Genomic DNA, 7,215 nt, shown 5'->3' with positions numbered 1-7,215 from the left:
CAGACCCTCATCCAGCCTGGCCTTAAACATCTCCAGGCATGGGACATCAACCACCTCCCTGGGCAACCCATTCCAGGGCCCCACCACACTCATGGTGAAGAACTTCCTCCTCACATCCAGTCTGAACCTATCCACCTCCAGCTTTTCTCCATTCCCCCATGTCCTGTCACTCCCTGATATCCTAAAAAGTCCCTCCCTAGCTTTTTTGTAGGTCCCCTTCAGAGAAACATCAGAGAAAATGCTGTTAACTTGCATGGTTCTATATTCTGTGCTATCTTCTGTCACATTCTCCTCTGGTTAAATAATAGAAAAGCATTTTTGACTGGCCTTTGTGTTTGTGGATTCAATCAGCTTTCTTTGAATGTTTTTGAAAACAGTTTAACCATGCTTCTTACTTTCCTTCTTTGTTCTTAAAGCTTCTTTTTCTACAGCAGTAGTAACATCTTCTGTTGAACTAAAGAAAATCTAACAAAATAACCAGCAAGCAGAGAAAGCTTGAAAACATGATCACTGTCAATGTAAGGACCAGAAGACAAAACTCCTTATTCCAGAGTATTATGGTTTTGGATAATCTCAGGGTGTGTTTGGGCCTGATGACAATGAAATGGAGAGGCCTAGTTATGCATTTCTGAAACACATAATGCCTGTGATAGAGTTGCACTTTAGGACATCTGCCTTCCTCTCTGCTGGTGTTGTGTCTGTAGGTAACCTCTTCTGTCTCTGTGCTACATAAAAGGCAGCTAGCTGTGTTAAAACATCTGTGTGGAGAATGATATTCTGGCTTCCTTCAGCAACATGTTGTCTCAGAAGTCTTTTCAAATAGTTTATGAAAATTCCAGTACATACAGCAAAAAACAATGAGGTGACAGGTTCAGAAAATCATCCAAAGCAAACTGGGAAATGAAGCTTTTATAAAAAGGTTAGGTATGAATGAAGGTTGTCTGTGCACTGGCTTTTGTGTGTGTGTGTGAAGAGGAGGAAAACATTCCATAGTTGGATTTAGTGGAGCCCTGCAGAGACTTTGACAAGTTGCTACTAATGTTGCCTGATAGTACTAATAGCAAGCAGCAGCCCCATGTCCATCAATTGATGTGTTATGCATCTTGTCTTTGTTTCTCCTACATGTGGTAGCAAATGTTTGTCAGACAACTCATGGATGATAAATTTCTGTTACAGTAAATTAAGTTTAGACTCATCACCTCCAAAATACATTTTGATAGCCTCTGCTAATAATTTTGTATGACTTCTCCTGTGCTGACATTGAAGCATTCAGAGATATAACACAGGCAAGAGATCTTTTCTGAGACTCATTGTAGCAGAGTCTGGATTGTATACTGGGTACTCAAGAGGCATGTGATGCCATCCAGAGGGACCTGGAGAAGCTTTAGGAGTGGAACCATGTGAACCTCATGTGGATAAAAAGACCATGTGCAAGGTTCTGCATCTGGGTTGAGGCTACCTCTGATATCAACACAGGCAGGGGGATGAATAGATTGAGAACAGCCCTGCAGAGTGGGATTTTGGGATACTGGTGGATGCAATACTGGATGTAAACCAGCAATGTATGCTTGCGGCTCTGAGAGCCAACCATATCCTGAACAGCATACAAAGAAGAATAGCCATCAGGTGAAAGGAAGTGTTTCTACCCCTCTGCTCTGGTGACACCCCACCTGCATTCAGATCTGGAGTGGTGATGAGAACTGGAACAGACTGGCCAGAGAAGTGGTGGATGCCCATCACTGAAAGTGTTCACTTAGGCCGGATGGAACTCTGAGCAACCTGACTTAGTGGAATAGCTCTACACATGGCAGAGGAGTGGAACTTGATGATCTTTAAGGTCTCTTTCAACCCAAACCATTCTATGATTCTACTTATCCCCCTACTCTTTGCAAGGACAAATCCAGTTTTAAGAAAAAGATTTAAATTCCTTTGTAACACAGAAATCTAATATGGCTTATAGTTGGGATGGTAGGCTATTCTACCTCATGTATCCATCCATACATATTGTCTTCTAGAAAAGAATTGTACTTAGAAATCATCATTTTTGCTCTTTTCCTTCCCAACTTCACAGAGCATTATTATATATCCATGTGTGTAAGATACCCACTAGAAAACTCACAATCTCAAAGACCTCTGCACAGAAACAAAGGCAAATCTACATACAAAGCAAACCACCACAGCTGTTGGATCATATTTGTAACAGCTGCCTGAGAGTTATGTGGGAAAATTCACAGTTACAATGTGAAACACTTGAGTCCTATCCAAGTGAAATCCCTGAAATCCTTAACCCAAGGATTTCCTTAACACAAGATGCTCAAACTTGTCACCTGCAGGGTCTGTATGAGGGAAACCTGAGACAAGGAACAACCCACAGTCAGTAACACAATGCACAAGCAAGGACATGGGCTTAGTTATCTTACCTGGACAGAGAAGGAACTCTGGCACAGAACTCTGAAGTGAAGTATATTGGAAAGTGCAAAACCAGCGCTGAACGTAAGTGGCATTTTTGTAAGAATCCTTTTCTGTCTTTTCTGGCTCAGTAAAAACATTATTTATTTATTTATTTATGTTCTTCAGAGTTATTTCAGTTCAAGCAGTACTGTTTCCTAACAAACAGAGCAACAATATTCATCCTGGTTTTGCTTCTTCTGAGAGCAACAGAGGACAACAAAAGTATGTTGTGTTGCACTGTTTTTCATACAGAAATTTCTCATGTTGGACCAAAAATAGGTTGGCTTATTTAGATTTTATAAATAGTTTTTATTTCCTGGCTATAAACATGACATAGAGGCACTGTACCACCATTCATCCATCTTCAGTATCATGCTTAATGTGGAAATAAATAATGCATGCCTTGGATTTCATATGTCGGAGCTTTCCGTCACCTGAGAGCTGAATTTCCTTCCATTGTTTGTTCTAGGTGCCTGTGTACACTCAGTGACCAAGCTGTTGTATGAGGTGGTTTTTGGCTCAGTACCTGCAGAGCTACACTGCAGAGCATGTCCTTATGTTTGGCTTAAGTAGGGGAAAATTAGAAAATACTCTTTTATTTTCATAGCAAGATTTATCTTCCTTCACTTTGAAATCAATGTCAACTTTTAGAAAGTGATTAAGAGGAAATTCCTTAAATAAGTGTCTTTGAAACAAACTCCAATGGAAATAAGTTCTGATAGCATGCATGGAATCCATTATGAAATGAAGAGTATGCAACCTGACCTCTGTGAAATGAGGAATTTTCTCCAGCCAGTGGAAATTGATTGTATTTACTTCAGAATCTCTCTCTCAGCTACAACCAGGGAACCCAAAAGGAGAGGCTCAGTTTTGTTTCTTTTTCTCCATTACTATTTAGCTGCTACAGACCAGTAAATCTGCATTCTTTGAGACTCCGTTTCCCTGTATCATGAGCCCCTAGGAACAGAAGCTGTTGTCTCTGTATGGTAGTGGCTAACACAAAGGTCACTAGTCCTAGCTTCACTGTGTTGTTGTTAGATTGCAAATGTCATTCACTAGTAGCCAGAAGATCTGATAACAGTTTGTTCTGCCTTCATATTGCTAGAAAACAAGATATCTCCGTCAGATAAAGGATCCTTTGCAGGAATGTTCTCTTAAATTATCATCCTGTATTTATTTCTTATTAGTGGAGGTGCAAGCCACATCACATTTGGAGAAAAAATATCACACATTTCAGTAGAGAGGAACTGTAGATGAAGTTCTGGAAGAGATGCATTGCTGTCTTATAACTTCGGGACTGATCTAAAATAAATAAGAAAAAAAAGAGAGATTTGTTTCACTCAATATTGCAGGTTATAACAGGTAACAGTATGTATCCTGTTGAGTATTTTTCACTCTTTCACAGACTCTTATTGGCTTCACTTTTATGAGACCCTATAGGCTCTTTGTAAGATCAAAGACTAGATATCACACAAAAGCATCAGAACAAAAGGTTAAAGATGAGTAGTGGTTTGTTCTTCTTCTGCCTTCAGACTCACCCCAGATTCAGTTCCAGCAGAGAAGCCAGTCACATTAATTATTGCACTTTAAGATGGGTTAACTAAAAGAAAGCCAACAGATTGCTTGGGTTAACTAATGAAAACAAACTTGTTCTCTCTCCCTACCTCACATTTAGATGCTAAAGGAGGTGCCACAGTTTTTCTGTTTTTTGGGCATCTCTCTTCCTTACATATTGAGAGATTTTTCATTAAAATGTGCAAGATAAAACAAAGTTACAGTCTGTGGGTGGGTTTGTAAGCCGTAGGAGCACTTAACTCAATGTTTGTATGTTATGAAAAGGATGTATGTGCAAAGGCATGTAAAATACAAAGGGTAGTGTCACCGTTTACAAGTGACTTCCTTTAAACGAGTACTTCTATTCAAACCCAGATGGTGCTTGGAGAATTTTCTGCTTCTGAAAAAAGAGTTCCCTTCCTCTTGGCCACGGTGTGTCCTTGTACCACACCTGGGAGTGGTGCTGGTCCCATTCCCTAAGCATGGCTCTGGATCTGAATGTTCCACTGTGTTACCATAAAGTGGATTCTCAGCCTAAGTCCCTGAGGTGATGTCCCACTTTTCTCTGGGATGCAAGCAGCATGCTGTTGTTGAACTCTAACATCCTTTCTCTGTTTCACCCTTTCCTCATCTGCTGAAAGTACACTCTGCAGCCTTACCAAAAGAAGAGGAAGAAGAAAAGTGAAGACTGCTCAGGAGAGTACTGAGTAATTTCCTGATTTAAAAAAATAAAGCTTGAGGATCTTGTTGCTATTTTGTGTTACTATTTGGCAAGCAGAAAACCAGTATTTTTAGAAACAAATGGGAAATAAAGATTCAAAGTTAGTTTTGCTTCCAGCATTTTGAGTGCCTGTCAGATTCACGAGAGTCTCCTGGGAGCCCGCAGTAGCAATACAACAGAATATTGTTCCATTTAGTCTAGGAAGACCTTTTAGCCCCCTAAGATTCTCACACTTGCCTAACAAGAAGCCACTTTTGAATTAGGGTAGAAAACCAAATGGAAAGCAGCCATCAGTACTGACCGAGAAGCAGGCTGTCAAATCCATAGAAAGAGCAGGAAGCAAGGCAGCAGCATGAATCACAGAATCATAGAATTAACCAGGTTGGAAGAGACCTCCAAGATCATCCAGGCCAACCTAGCACCCAGCCCTATCCAGTCAACTAGACCATGGCACTCAGTGCCTCATCCAGGCTTTTCTTGAACACCTCCAGGGATGGTGACTCCACCACCTCCCTGGGCAGCCCACTCCAATGCCAATCACTCTCTCTGGCAAGAACTTCCTCCTAACATCCAGCCTATACTTCCCCTGGCACAACTTGAGACTGTCCCCCCTTGTTCTATTGCTGGTTGCCTGGGAGAAGAGGCCACCCCCCACCTGGCTACAGCCTCCCTTCAGGTAGTTGTAGACAGCAGCATGCAGGCAGAGGTAACTGAACCAGTGCCACCACACTTAACAACATATGCCCATGTGTGTCAGGACAATGCTTTCACAGCCAAGCAGAAGAAAGCAGGTTGCCTCTGCTTGTCTCAACAGATGATCTTCAGTTTCTGATGATGATCTTAGATTTTGCTGACAGAACTGCTGCTGCTTAGAACACGTGGATTGAATTTTTCAGATGGGTATCATGGTGTGTCAAAGGCACACAGTCAGAAACGTAGAAGGGTTTTCGTTACACCTCCACCACACCCCCACCCTCTAGCTGGGTGCTCTTCAGAGGCCTGCACCAAGAAAGCTTAGCTACAGTCCTGTTAGCCAAACTTGTGGTGAGAGACACTAAACCTTCAGCTTAGTGAGCTGTTACCCCAAGTATCCAGCACTTAACAGTCAGTGAAGAAAAGCTGTTTCTTCTAAGCTGTTCTTTGTCTCCTGATGGAGACACTTACAATAGGTCAGCTAGGTGAAGGTACTTACTCTCTGAGGACTATACAGAAGGTATTTGAAATGGAGACTCCTACACTGCTTTGAGAAGACCAGAGGCCAGCAGTGCTAAATTCAACAGTGCACACGGATCCAGTAACATACATGTTAAAACTCACAGCTAACCCAGGGCCTGGCTGAGGCATGGAAGCAGGGAGAAAGGCATGACCTAGTCACGCAAGGCAGAGCCAGGACATCTGTTTGGGACTGCTGAACTCAGTAGCCCCACAGAGGTGAGGCTGCTGCAGCTCCGTGTAACAGGTAAGGCTGGCGCCGAGCCCGTTTGCCCTCACACACACACAGAGGCTGTGCCTATGCGCACATACATGGCCTGCCACCCAGACTGCCGCCGGCTGAAACCCTCAGCGAGCACCCACACGCGTGTTTCCCTCCCTGCCGACAGGGATAAAGGCGGAGATGAAGTTAAAGCAGTCACTTACACAGCTGTGGGAAAGGGGGAGAAGAGGCAGAGGGCAGCCGGTGTGGGCCGTCTGGGACAAAGAGAGGCGGGAAAACCGCAGTATGGGTTGCCAGGAGGAACAAACTTGAGCTGCAGGCAGAAAGGAGAAGGGATGTGCGCTTGAGGCACATGTGGCTCAAAGGTCACACTGTCTGAATGTTGTCCAGGGATTTCTGGTTTGTTTGGAGTGAGGGGCTTTTTGGGGGTGGTTTTTTGTGGTGGTTTTGTTTTTTTTGAGGAAAATATATTCAAAGAGAGTGTTTCCACCACAGCAGAGTGCTGCAGGTTGCTGAAGCAGTCTTGCTGACCCCCTCCTTCTCCAGGATGAGGGTGGTGAGACACTGGCACAGCTTGCCCGGGGAGCTTGTGGCTTCTCCCTCCCTGGAGGTGTTCAGGGCCAGGCTGGATGAGGCCTGGAGTGACCTGTTCTAGTGAAAGCTGTCCTTGCCTATGGCATGGGGTTGGAACTGGATGATCTTTGAGGGCGACGAGGCTGGTGAGAGGCCTTGAGCACAGGCCCTAAGAGGAGAGGCTGAGGGAGCTGGGATTGGTTAGCCTGGAGAAGAGGAGGCTCAGGGGTGAGCTTATTGCTTTCTACAACTACCTGAGGGGTGGCTGTGGCCAGGAGGAGGTTGCTCTCTTCTCTCAGGTGGCCAGCACCAGAACGAGAGGACACAGCCTCAGGCTGCCCCAGGGGAAATTTAGGCTGGAGGTGAGGAGAAAGTTCTTCACTGAGAGAGTCATTGGACACTGGAATGGGCTGCCCGGGGAGGTGGTGGAGTCGCCGTCCCTGGGGCTGTTCAAGGCAGGATTGGACGTGGCACTTGGTGC

General features: G+C 44.1%; 1 long non-coding RNA gene across 1 annotated transcript; it reads right to left on the bottom strand.

The window, feature by feature from the left end:
• Positions 1-2,548: 2,548 nt before the first annotated feature.
• LOC135181098 (uncharacterized) lies at positions 2,549-6,439 on the bottom strand. The gene is made up of 2 exons (XR_010304721.1): positions 6,365-6,439; positions 2,549-3,753 (listed from the first exon to the last, which is right to left on the bottom strand). It is a non-coding gene; the product is annotated as an uncharacterized LOC135181098 (long non-coding RNA).
• Between the last annotated feature and the right edge of the window lie 776 nt (positions 6,440-7,215).

Source organism: Pogoniulus pusillus, chromosome 14 (assembly GCF_015220805.1).
Source record: "Pogoniulus pusillus isolate bPogPus1 chromosome 14, bPogPus1.pri, whole genome shotgun sequence".
Classification (NCBI taxonomy): domain Eukaryota; kingdom Metazoa; phylum Chordata; class Aves; order Piciformes; family Lybiidae; genus Pogoniulus; species Pogoniulus pusillus.
This window is presented reverse-complemented; position numbering and strand designations above follow the sequence as displayed.